Raw genomic sequence first — 12,940 nt, 5'->3', positions numbered from 1 at the left:
CTTGAACCCAGGAGGCAGAGGTTGCAGTGAGCCGAGAGAGTAAAAATGAAGCTTCCCCTTAAGATGTCTCTCTACCTAATTGGAAAGATTGTTTTCATGTTGTTTTAAGGGACTATATGTCTCTAACTGCCAAATAAAAGTAAATGATAGAAACCAGAGGAGAAAAATATCACTAAGGGCTTGGAATGGGTGAGGAAAATGTCATAAAGTGGGTGGAACTGAGGCTAGGCCTTTAGAAGCAGATATTCAGACACAGAACTGAGGGGAGACATTACAAGTGGAAAGAACACACTCAACATGTGAAGAGGCAAAAAGTCGGAAAGTGTTATTTTGGAGACTCATAGAAACTGGTTGTCTTAGTTCAGGCTGCTATAACAAAGTACCATAGACCGGGTGGCTTAAAAACAACAAAAATTTTTCACAATTCTAATAGCTAGAAGTTCAAGATCAGGGTGCCAGCATGGCCTGGTTCTGGAGCAGGCCCTCTTCCAGGTTGTAGTAGGTTGATTTCCCATTGTATTCTCATATAGCAGAAACAGAGCAAGCTAGCTCTCTGGCTTCCTCTTGGTTTGCTTGTTTGTTTGTTTGTTTTTTGAGACAGAGTTTTCGCTGTTGTTGCCCAGACTGGAATGCAATGGTGCAATCTTAGCTCTACCTCCAGGTTTAAGTGATTCTCCTGCCTCAGCTTCTGAAGCAGCTGGGATTACAGGCATGTGCCACCATGCCGGCTAATTTTTTGTATGTAATAGAGATGGGGTTTCACCATGCTGGTCAGGCTGGTTTCGAACTCCTGACCTCAGGTGAGCCACCTGCCTTGGCCTCCCAAAGTGCTGGGATTACAGGCGTGAGCCACAGCACCTGGTCCCTGACTTCTTCCTATAAGGGAAGTCATCTCACTCATGAGGGCTCCACTTTCATGACTAAATTACACCCTGAAGGCCCCATCTCCAACACCATGACACTGGGGACTAGATTTCAACATATGAGTTTAGGGGGAACACAAACATTCAGTCCCCAATATTAGTCTGGCTACAGCCAAAGGTTCATTGTAGCAAAGCTATTTACTTTGTATATAGAAAGAAAGAACTGAACCATAACTTGCCCACATTAAATTCTACTCCACAATCCAAATAATATCCAGAAATTTCTGTCTTTGATGTCTGACAATGCTTGCTATAGAAACAGTAACAGCTGATAGTATATGTATCAAATCAATCAAATAAATAAATAAATAACAAGCTGTACATCTGTCTGAGATAAAGGCCTAGCCATTGTGGATCTAGATATGGTAACTGGCCTTACTACTACTATAATAATTCCTGGAAAAGATAAGCCCTATTCCCATTACCCTTACCTTTATAGTTTCATTTCCTGGTATGATGTGATATTTCTAGTCTCCTCAAAAGTTTTAATTCCATCCAACCCACACTCTCATCAATACAACACAGAACCTTACAGGGTTTTTTGTTATTTGATTTTTTGAGACAGAGTCTCATTCGGTCACCCAGGCTGGAAGTGCACTGGCGCAATCTCAGCTCACTGCAACTTCCGCCTGCCTGGCTCAAACAATTTTCACGCCTCAGCCTCCAGAATAGCTGGGATTACAGGCGTACACCACCATGCCCAGCTAATTTTTTATATTTATAGTAGAGATGGGGTTTCCCTGTGCTGGCCAGGCTGGTCTCGAACTCCTGAACTCAAGTGATCTGCCCACCTGGGCCTCCCAAAGTGCTGGGATTACGGGGGTGAGCTGCCATGCCCAGGCAACCTTACAGTTTTGATGACAGAATCAATAATACCTTGAAAGGAAAGGTGAAATACACTATTTCCACCCCACTCTCTAGCTGTTTATTTCACAGCCGTATTAGCAGAACACAACAACTAAAACACCTTTCATTCAAATTGCCCACAAAACTTAGAAGCTGCTCTGCTCTTCTCTCACTTCTTCCCCTCCCCACCTCCTCTAACTTACACACAACCACCTCACCCTGCTGTCCATCTTCCCCAGCTGCTGCCCAACAATTCACAGGCTGTCACAGATTGTCAGCACAGCGTTTGGGGACTTGAGAAGTACTCTTGTGGGACAGCACAGTGTGTTAGTACAGCATTTTCCCAGACACAATGTCACTCTTTATAGCCAGCTGCAAATTAGTTCCTTCTTAAAAAAAAAAAAAAATACTCCTAATAAGACAGGTACAAGGAGATTTCAAATAACCAAGATTAAAACTCACTTTGATTTGCTCTGAGATGCAGGCCTTTTCAGTCATGTACAATGAAATCCTATGTTTCTACTCACATGAGCCATGCAAAACATCCAGAAATACCTAAGACAGTTTTCTGACGCTAACAAAAGCAAAAAGACTAAGAAAAAACAAATCTAAGGATAATATTGTTCCTCTCTTTTTTCAGTGCCTATAGCTCCTCATCCCTGGATTCTATTTGAGACTACTTTGTTTGAACTCAGCTCTCAACATCAACATGTATTTCTCACTGTGTTTAGCTGCACAAAACTATTTGAGAGAAAATTCAGCAAATCACCAGTATCATGTCATACTTTCCATCCAATTTTTGCAACGTGCGTCAGCAGCACATGAGTATATTTATCTTCTGACAGTTGCTGTGACCAACCCTCTGGTTACCACTAAAGCTATCACTCTACGCATCGGCTGGCCCATTGTCACTGGCCATACAGGAGAGTCAGAAGTTGGAATATACTCAAAAGATCATCAGAGGATGTGAGTAAGAAAACCTCTCACAAAACAGCAGGTCATATCAACTTACTAAATTTTCCTTGAAAAAAAAATTTTTAACTGACAACAAATACCTATAGGGTAATATTTAAAAATTAAAATCAGTTATCTTTTTTCATTTCTAAGTTATTTAATAACATTATTCATTCTGTTTTATACTTTACTATTTAAATGACCACCTATTCTTCCTGAATCAGTTAATCAAACCCTTAAAATAACACTGCATCTTTGCTGCTCACTATATGAATTATAGTGAAGCCAGGGCTTGACAAGAAGGATGTTAATTCTCAGCTGTTACAGTGGAAAGAGACAGACCAAAGCTAGTGATCCAACTTTGAAAACTAATCCCAATATTTAAACAGCCCTTGTTCTCCTCTCTACTACAAACAACAAAATTAAGATAGATAGTAAACAGAAGAAAATCTTCAAAAGACCCTACACCTTTCAGGAAACTGCCATTTTCAAACTTGTTTGACATGGCAGTTACAAAATAAAATGACACTGAAGAAACAAAATACAAGCAAACAAATCTTTAGAGTAAACAGACAGTATTTCTATAAAATATGCATAAGTAAAGGCAACTTACCATGTAAGTAACATTTATTTTCTTAATAATAAAACTCTACAACATGCAGATAGACTGTCTCTGAAGGCAAACTGTATAAAAGTTCCTTTCTGACAGACAGCAGCCTCACCTGAAAAACAGTAATAATAAAAGTTATTTTTATAAAAATATACAGTTATTTCTTTGACACCTGTCTAGCCACTTAACTTTCATTAACTCATTTTGTAAGTCTGCATTTAACACAGTGATGTGCCACAGAATGTGCAATGAAGACACACATACAAAAGCACTTTTTAGAAGCTCATCAACCAAACAGAATAAGGAAATGCCATCTTCTGTCAGTCTCAGACCTGAGGACAGGAAAGTCTACTAACTGTCACCAAAAAAAAAGACATAAGACACAAAATAATAAAAATCACAAAAAGCCACTAAAACTAATAATAATAAAAATCACAAAAAGACACCAGGCATGGTGGCTCATGACTATAATCCCAGCACTGTGGGACGCCAAGGCAGGCAGACCACTTGAGCTCAGGATTTCGACACTAGCCTTGACAACATGGCAAAACTCCATCTCTACAAAAAATATAAAAATCAGCCAAGCATGGTAGCATGCACCTGTACTCCCAGCTACTCAAGAGGCTGAGGTGGGAACATGGCTTGAGCCCAGCAGGTCAAGGCTGCAGTGAGCTGTGATGGCACCACTGCACTCCAACCTGGGTGACAGAACGAGATCCTATCTCAAACACACACACACAGAGAGATACAAACAGATGTTCAACTTCTAGTCATTATTACAGTTTTAATACATGGGATAGCTTATGGAACATGGTGGATACTCAACGAGTATATGCTGGCCAGCTGAATGGTAGATGGACAAAAATAAAACTCATCAGTTAGCAAAGAAATGCAATATAAACATACTTTGTTTTGCTATCAAACTGGCAAATATTAAAAAAGAGCAATAAGGTTCTGTTTTGCTGAATGTCAACAGAATAGGGCTCAAACACAGTGTTAGTGGAGGTATACATTTTATTAATATGGAAAGCTGTTAACAATATGTTTCAGAAACTTTTATGTGTCAAAAGACCTTTGACGAGGCAATTCTCCTCTGATAAATTTATCATAAGGAAGTAACTAGACTTCTACAAGGATACTTACTTATTCCAGAACTGTTTGCAATAGTGAAAAATTTTAAACAACTTTAATGTCCACCCATATCAGCCAGGTTAAATAAATTATGGTGCATCCACACTGTAGAAAACTATGTAGATATACAAAAGAAAGATCTATAAGATATATTATTGAGCTGAAAAAAAAGTGGAGAATTTATCAAGGAGTTAAATGTAAGGAAAACTTTAAAACGTTCCTGAAAGATACAAAAGTAGATCTGAACAAATGGAAAGATATTCTTTGTTCTTGGACAGAAATCTCAGCACGAAACAACAGCATTAAAAAGTCAGTTTTCCATATGTTAACTTATAAATTTAACATAACCCCAATAAAATAACCTGCAAGCTTTTTTATTGAGACAGACAAGCTGATACTAAAGTTCAACAGAAAAATAAACATGCAAGAGTAGTCAGGAAAACACTAAAAATTTAAAAAGCTAGCCCTTGATATACTATCAAGCCTTTATAACTGAAAGTGTGATAATGGTATAGAAAATAGAAAGTCCAGAAATAAACCAAACAGAAATTTCGTATATGATAAAGGTAGCATATCAAAGAACACTGGCGCAAAATTGGTCTTTTTATTCATTTTTAAAGAAACCATACCTCCAAATGGATCAAAGATCCAAATTAACAACTAAAACCACAGAAGTACTAGAAGAAAACATAGGTGAATTATTTACCGTAGGTCCAAGGAAAGCCTCTAATTTTAATCCAAAATTCAGATAAAACAAAAAACTCAAAAACTGGACTACATAAAGGTCTAAACATTCATACCCACGCACAAACACTACAAACTGGGAGAAAATATTTGTAACATACATCACTAGTAAAGAGCTAATATTCCTCATATTGAAAAACTCCCAACAATTGAGAAAGGGGAGGGGACCAAAAACCTGATGGAAAAATGAAGATATATATTTCAAACAAAAAGATAAAAAATGACCCTTAAACATATAAAAAGATGTTCAACTTCACTGATAACAAGAGAAACAAACATTAAAACTATACTGAGATACTATTTCTTACCTATCAAGTTAGCAAAAATTAAAAAGCATGCCAACACACTCTGATGATGAGGTTGTGGGGAAACTAACCCTCTTAAACACTGCTGATGGGAATTCAAATTCATACAACCTCTGCAGAAAGGGATTTAGCAATATTTAAGAAAACTACATATGCTTTTAACTTCTGGCCCAACCATTCCATTTTGAAAATTTACTCCAAAATACACCTCCAACATACCAAAATATATATGGACAAGGTTGCAGTACTTTTTGTAAATTCAAAATATTAGAAAGAGCATAAGAGTACAAAAGAGTATTTATAGTATGCTACCTTTTGTGTAAGAATGAAAGAAAAATAAGAAAATGTGCATCTATATCCTCAATCCTGAGGGGCAAAAAATGCATGAAGGATAACTGGGGGAATCATTAGACTGGTAACCTGCAGAGGACAGGTTAGAGAAGGACAGAAGGAACGGGTGACAGTGCCCTGAGTATAAACATCTTTGTAGAGTTCTGACTTTTGGAAACATGCTGATGTTTCACATACTGAAGAATAAATAAGATCAATTAGGATCAAGTGAAAAAGACAGAATACAAATAGAAATAAACGAAGTACACTGTATTTCAAATGAATAACATAACCCCAGGGAGGAGGGAAAGAATGTTAGAGAAGGAAAATTAATCCAAGTAACTTTTGAACATGGTTTTTATATCAGCACATTCTAATAGAAATATAACGGAGCCACATACGTAATTTAACATTTTCTAGTAGTCACATCAAAGTGAAATTAATTTTATTAATATATTTTATCTAATACACTTAAAATATTTCAACACATAATCAACATAAACTATTATTAAAATACCAGTGAGATATTTCATATTTATTTTGTAGTAAGTTTTCAAATCCAATGTACATTTTATACTTGTAACACGTCTCTATTCATGTGGCTAGTAGCTACCGTATTATTACACAGTACAGATTTAGACTACATGTCCCTAGGCTAAAGGAAAAACACTATAAACAAACATTGAATTCTACTTACGAGGTGTCTTTTAAATGGTGGTATGAGTTAATAATTCTTAAACTATTTTCTTATATTTTAGAATTGAACCAATAAGCAAAAATATGAGTAATTTCTCATTGTTGGAAATCAGAGTTACAAATATGGAAAGAGGAAAGGACAGAATAAACCCTGTAGTGTTGGGTCAGAATCTGAGGTACCTGTATAAACTCACTGCTTTTAATAAAGATACACTAGTGTGTGCACACATACACACAAACACACACACTCTCTCCTCTCACACATACCTGTTTCCTAGATGTCAGCTGAGAAGGCCTAGAAGCAATAACAATCGCAACCAGGACATCTAGAGTCCAGACTGTGGCTTTTAAAGTCATTATTAAAAGGAATCAGGGCTTCGAGAAGAAATTCCTTATTCCAAGGCTGGGGCTGGGAAAATGCAAGATGAGCCTAGAATACGTGCTCCAAGAATGACAGGGTGTGTCAAAAGAACTGAAGGGGCTCCCACTGGCCACGTCAGGGACAGTGTCAAAATAAAGTACTATTATAAATAAGCGTAGAAGGAATAATGGAATTAGAATATCACCACTCAAGAACCATTATGAAAATTAGGCAGAAATCACCAACGGATACTAAAATTAGTGAGCAAAAGTTCAAGGAGTAACAAGATGTTTACAACAAATGGATACTAAAATTAGTGAGTGAAAGTTCAAATAGTGACAAGATATTTACCAAGTATGTATTTTTTCACAAAATACTTTAAAATTATTTAAAGGTACTGTGAATGTGAATTACAAAGAGAATATAATGCCACTAAGCTATACACTTAAAAATTGTCAAAACATAAAAATAAATGATGTGTATTTTACCACAAAAAAATTACAAAAGGAAAAACAGTAACAATCAAGTGATCCAAAATCATATTACCAGTATTTGAACATCTTGTGCCTCCTGATACAATGCAAAAGCATAACGATACTTTGTGGTACTCCTGCCAAAAATGAATAACCTTAATCCAATCATGAGAAAACATCAGATGAACCCAAACTGTACATGTTCTACAAAATAACTGTCTTGCACTCTTCAGAAATATCAATGTCGGCTGGATGCAGTGGCTCACACTTGTAATCCCAACACTTTTTGGAAGGCCCAGGCAAGAGGATCACTTGAGCCCAGGAGTTCAAGACCAGCCTGGGCAACACAGGGAGAATCTGTCTCTACAAAAAATAAAAAATTAACCAGGTGTGGTGGTGGGCACCTGTAGTGCCAGCTACTCAGGAGGCTAAGGCAGGAGGATTGCTTGAGTCCGGGAGTTCAAGGCTACAGGGAGCCATGATCACACCACTGCATTCCAGCCTGGGCAACAGTAAGACGCTATCTCCAAAAAAAAAAAAAAAAAAAAAGTCAATGTCATGAAAAAAACAGAAACTGCACCAGATTAAAGGAACTAGAGATATGACAACTAAATGCACTCTCATGACCTGGAATTTTCTTTTGCTATAAAGTACAATGGGCCAATGGGTAAAATCTGAATAAGTCTGTAGGTTACATAATTAACATTAAATCAATGTTAATTTCCTGATTTTTGACAACTATACTGTGGCTTATATAAAAGAATGTCCTTGTTTTTTAGAAAGTGCACACTTAACTATTTAGGTATAAAAGGGAGTAAGGTCTACATTTTACTCTCACAAGAGAGAAATAAGAAAGGGAATGTAGTAAAATGTTAACATTTGGGGTATTTGGGTGAACTCTCTATACCACTCTTGGAATTTTTCTGGTATGAAATAATGTCAACATAAATTAAACAGAAAAACAAAGATGTCAGTCAGCACAGTGCTTGGCACATAATGCACAATCAAGCAAATGGGAGTTAGATGTTGTTAATGAGAATATAATCTCTAGGATTCTGTGCAAAAAAATTCTCGACTAAAGAGCCATATACTTTCATGGTTGGAAAAAATGGGGGAAGGAACAAAATAATACATATAGTATGCCCCATTTAAACATATGTCCACAAATACATAGGCAAATGCATAAACAAAGACTAGAAAAATATATACACTAATCTGTTAATAGTGGGCAGCTCTGGGTAGTGTAATTAAAGTGACTCTTATTTTATTCTTCAGGTTTATCACTGTATTCTAGTTTTCCTATAATACAGATGTAACATTTTTGTGGGTTTTCCAATGATGATTTTTAGAAATTAAAGGAATAGCTCACAATCAAGGAAGGTATGACTATTCTCTGTAGCAGTGCCCTCTCTGCAGACCTATGTTTAGTGTTACTGCATTTGAGCAACATATTCTGTTACTCTACCTTTCACATATCAGAAATATAATAATCATGTAATGTTACTGTAATATTATTTCACATAAGAATATTGCAGTTAGGGCCGGGAGTGGTGGCTCACACCTGTAATCCCAGCACTTTGGGAGGCCGAGGCGGGCAGATCATGAGGTCAGGAGATCAAGACCATCCTGGCTAACACGGTGAAACCTCATCTCTACTAAAAATACAAAAAATTAGCCGGGTGTGGTGGCGCACACCTGTAACCCCAGCTACTCTGGAGGCTGAGGCAGGAGAATAGCATGAACTCAGGAGGCGGAGCTTGCAGTGAGCCAAGATCACGCCACTGCACTCCAGCCTGGGCGACAGAGCAAGACTCCGTCTCAAAAAAAAAAAAAAAAAAAAAAGAATATTGCAGTTAGTCTTATAGCTGTTTTTCTGTTAAGAGAATGGAATGCACATATGCATATAATTTTGCTTCTCTCCAAAAATTCTACTGAAATAAGTCAATTTGTTTTGTCTTAAAACATAAATCCACAAGGATAGACAGCGGAGAAGAGAAAAAAAAGTAACAAAACTTTGGAAGTTATGTATTGATGAATGCTCAATGCGTAGCAGAACTTAAAAAGCCAAATTCCAAACCAGCAGTAGAGAAAGTTGCCACTCAACCCAATTCACAGTCAGAAAGCCTCATGAGAGTCAGGGACTGGCCATACCAACTCTGGAACTGGAAGTGAAAGGCAGGGAGGGCACTGGGTGAAAAGAGCGATCCTGAGATCTCCTCCTCCTCTGTGAAAAAAAGTTTGGGATTATCTCTAAAATGTAGAATAGGCCATCTGTAGATCAAGGGCTGACTGGAAGTGCAGAGGTCTTTAAAACGGGGTGATTAAGTAAGCATATTGAACCTAAAATCTACTGCCCCACCCCCATTCCATACACCAGGTCCCAGAAAAATGCCAACTGTTCTACATTGAAAGGTACCCACAAACACCCAGGACAGTAGATAAAAATAAACACAGACCCACACCAAAGCACATCATTGCGAAACTTCAGAACACTGGGGACAAAGCAGAGGTCTAACAAGTTTCCAGTGAAAAGATTCAAACGAAAGAAGAGAGTCCACACTGGCTTAAGACTTCTCAAAAGCAATAAAGGATGAGGAGAAAAAAGAAACTATGCCTTCAAAATTCCGAAAAAAATATTTCCAATCTAGAATTTTACACTCACCCAAACTGTATTAATCAAATGTGAAAACAGAAACCAAAAATATTTTCAGACATGGAAAGGCTAAAAAATTACCTACCATGTACGCTTTCCTAGAAAGTTACTAGAAGATTGAGAATTTTAAAGTTCTTACAAATTTAGGAAAGACTGATTGTTCGTAACTATAGTAAAAAGTTGCCAAGGACTACTTATACCCATTCCATTGTAAAAACAACTTACTTTTCTTTTACAAACTAATCAGTGTTAGCTTAGCCCCTTACTTCTGAAAGTCAGCCAATTTGAAGTTAGGGAGAAAGTCACTACAATAAAATACCCAAATGCCAACCAATCGACAATGGTCTCAACCAATCGACAATGGTCTCACCCAAGTAACCATTTGTCTATAGATTATGTTAATCTGCTTCTGCTGCCTCTTAAAATATTCTAATCCCTGAGCACCACACTCCCCCAAAATACTACATAAAACTAGCAATCTGCTTTGTTCTGGGACATTGTGCCTGATTAGATATTTTAGATAGTGATGATCTCATCATCCTTTGACAACAAACAAGGAAACAAACCAAAGGAAAGAAGAGATAAGATACAGAAAACAAGACATCCAACACAAGAGAGAAGTGAAGGAATACTAGTGAACGGGACTCTAGGATGACAACTGTGCACCAGCAGCAGAAAGCAACCAATCCAGATTGAAGCCATGTGAGAGGGTAGGCATGCTGAAGGCTGTCATCCTCATGCTGTCTGGCATGGTATCATCTTTTGAATCCAACACAACTACTAGAGGATGTGCTCCACCTAAGCAAGAGGTAAATGAAGCCTAAAGAAGATAGGAGTTCTAACAATATTCGGAGAATCAAACCCAGCAGAGAAAAATCTAAGGGTAACAACAAGGGGAAATCATACTAGGAAAAGAGCAATGCAGCAGGTCGAGAGAGTAGGCTTCAATAGTAGGACACTACAAGTCTCTAGAAGAGAAATTTCCAAGAATTAAAAAAAAAAAAAAATTCTAACTGACAGATTAGTGTGATTGACCTTGTGGAAAACTGCACCGAGGGGCTATTTAAGACACTATCAGCAAGTAAAATTTGCACAGGCATAGTAATGTAAACATAACATTATTAGACTTAACCAAATATTTTAATAGAACCAAATTAAGAAGCTAGGGAGAAGCAGTAGTGGAGATGGTATTTAATAACACTAAAACTTTCTCTACCATTATAGAAACTCCATATATAATGAAAAAACTGGTAAATCAAAAGATAGCATTGTACATACATTACTTTTAAATACAGAGATAGGTTGATGCCAGAAGAAATAGCTTAAGAAGAAATAGCTTATTAACTGTTAAATTATTAAGTTAATAAAAAAATTAACTGTTATCTACCCTGTATCCTCTAGGGAGAGGACTAGAGAGAATGGGAAGTGGTGGGACAAAAACTACTCACTATATTTTGTTATAAAACCTTTTTTCACTATTGCACTTTTTAAAACATGTCTATTTTAAACTCTACATCTATTGAGAAAATATTTTAAATTATTTTTAATTTTTTTTCTTGAAAACCCAAATAGCACCATATAAACTTAATTGTTCATCATTCAAAAACATGTCTAAAGAAAACATTTTCAACCGAAAGGGACAGAATATCCTACAGAAAAAGTTTCCTTTTTGTTAGAAGATCTTTATATTTCTAATACTGAAAGAGCATAAACACACAAAATATAGAAGCTTTAAAAATAAAAAAAAAAATTTAAGCAAATAATTACCAATTGAGTAGACAGTGAAGATTCACGAATTGTAATACTAGAAAGATTATAGGTCTGACCTTACTTACAAATTCATTAATGATCAGGAGACAGTGCAAATAACACATTTAATTAAATTTGTTCATTTATCTATTTCAGGAAGTATAATTAACAGCAGTGAGACAGAGTAGTAATATAAAAGGACAGAGACAGATTAAAAACATTGGCCAAAAAAACAACCAAATTGGAGAGTATTTACCAAATAGAATACTGGGTAAAATTACAGGCTTAAAACAACAGAAGAGGGTTATCAGCAGCTTATTTACCATCAATTTTACTTCACACTGTTGTCATATGAAATAATTTTGGCCAACACTAATGTTAAATGGGGGGATGTGTACACACACATGCACATAAACACATACATATGTATACATACAGATTTTTTATGAGAAACTGATAATCCTAATTAAGCAAGGATTCATGAACAGATTACACCCTAAAAACAACATACTGTTGATACAATTTGACAAGAATGAATTTGTACTTAGAGTTCAGTAATTATAAAAACTCTATCAAGAATAACCAATAATGAATTAAACTGTCCTAAAGACAATTAACTGTTATCTATCCTGTATTCTTCATCTAGCTACACTGGGATTATTCTCACTGTTCCTGCTCTTTATTTGAATGGCCAGGCACTGACCATTCAAAATAAAGTCTACATTTCCCAGCCTCTCCAGCAGCAAGGTGTGGCCACGTGACTAAGTTTGACCAATGGAATATGAGCAAAAGTAGTATACATGGAACTCCCTAATCCAAAAATCTATAATGCTACAAAATCTAAAATGTTCTGAGTGTCAAAATGATGCCACAAGTGAAAAATTCCACTCCTGATCTCATGTGACAGGTTGCAGTCACAATGCAGGCACCCAACACATAGTTTATTCAGTGTCCCCAAGGAAAGAAAGACCCTCCCAGCCCCCATCAGCTGCAATATATATCTGCACACACCCGGATTCCTCTTCACAAGCATACCCACAATGGGTAATAAAACGACATGTGTATATGCCAGATACACCAACTGTAGGCTCCCCACAATGCCTCACATGGGGCCAAGATGTACTGCATTACTATTACTCACTATGCTCTTTTTTTTTTTTTTTTT

General features: G+C 36.6%; 1 protein-coding gene across 2 annotated transcripts in view; it reads right to left on the bottom strand.

Annotated features, from left to right (window-relative positions):
• Positions 1-12,940, bottom strand: part of R3HCC1L (R3H domain and coiled-coil containing 1-like) — a 105,743-nt gene that overhangs the window by 74,423 nt on the left and 18,380 nt on the right. For both annotated transcript variants that reach the window (XM_012000664.1, XM_012000657.1), the window contains exon 2: positions 3,337-3,445. The gene's annotated coding sequence lies outside the window, so the exon portion shown is untranslated. The remainder of the gene's footprint in view (positions 1-3,336; positions 3,446-12,940) is intronic.

Source organism: Mandrillus leucophaeus, unplaced genomic scaffold, assembly GCF_000951045.1.
Source record: "Mandrillus leucophaeus isolate KB7577 unplaced genomic scaffold, Mleu.le_1.0 Scaffold117, whole genome shotgun sequence".
Classification (NCBI taxonomy): domain Eukaryota; kingdom Metazoa; phylum Chordata; class Mammalia; order Primates; family Cercopithecidae; genus Mandrillus; species Mandrillus leucophaeus.
Note: the sequence above shows the minus strand (reverse complement) of the source record. Positions and strands in the feature narration are given on the sequence as shown.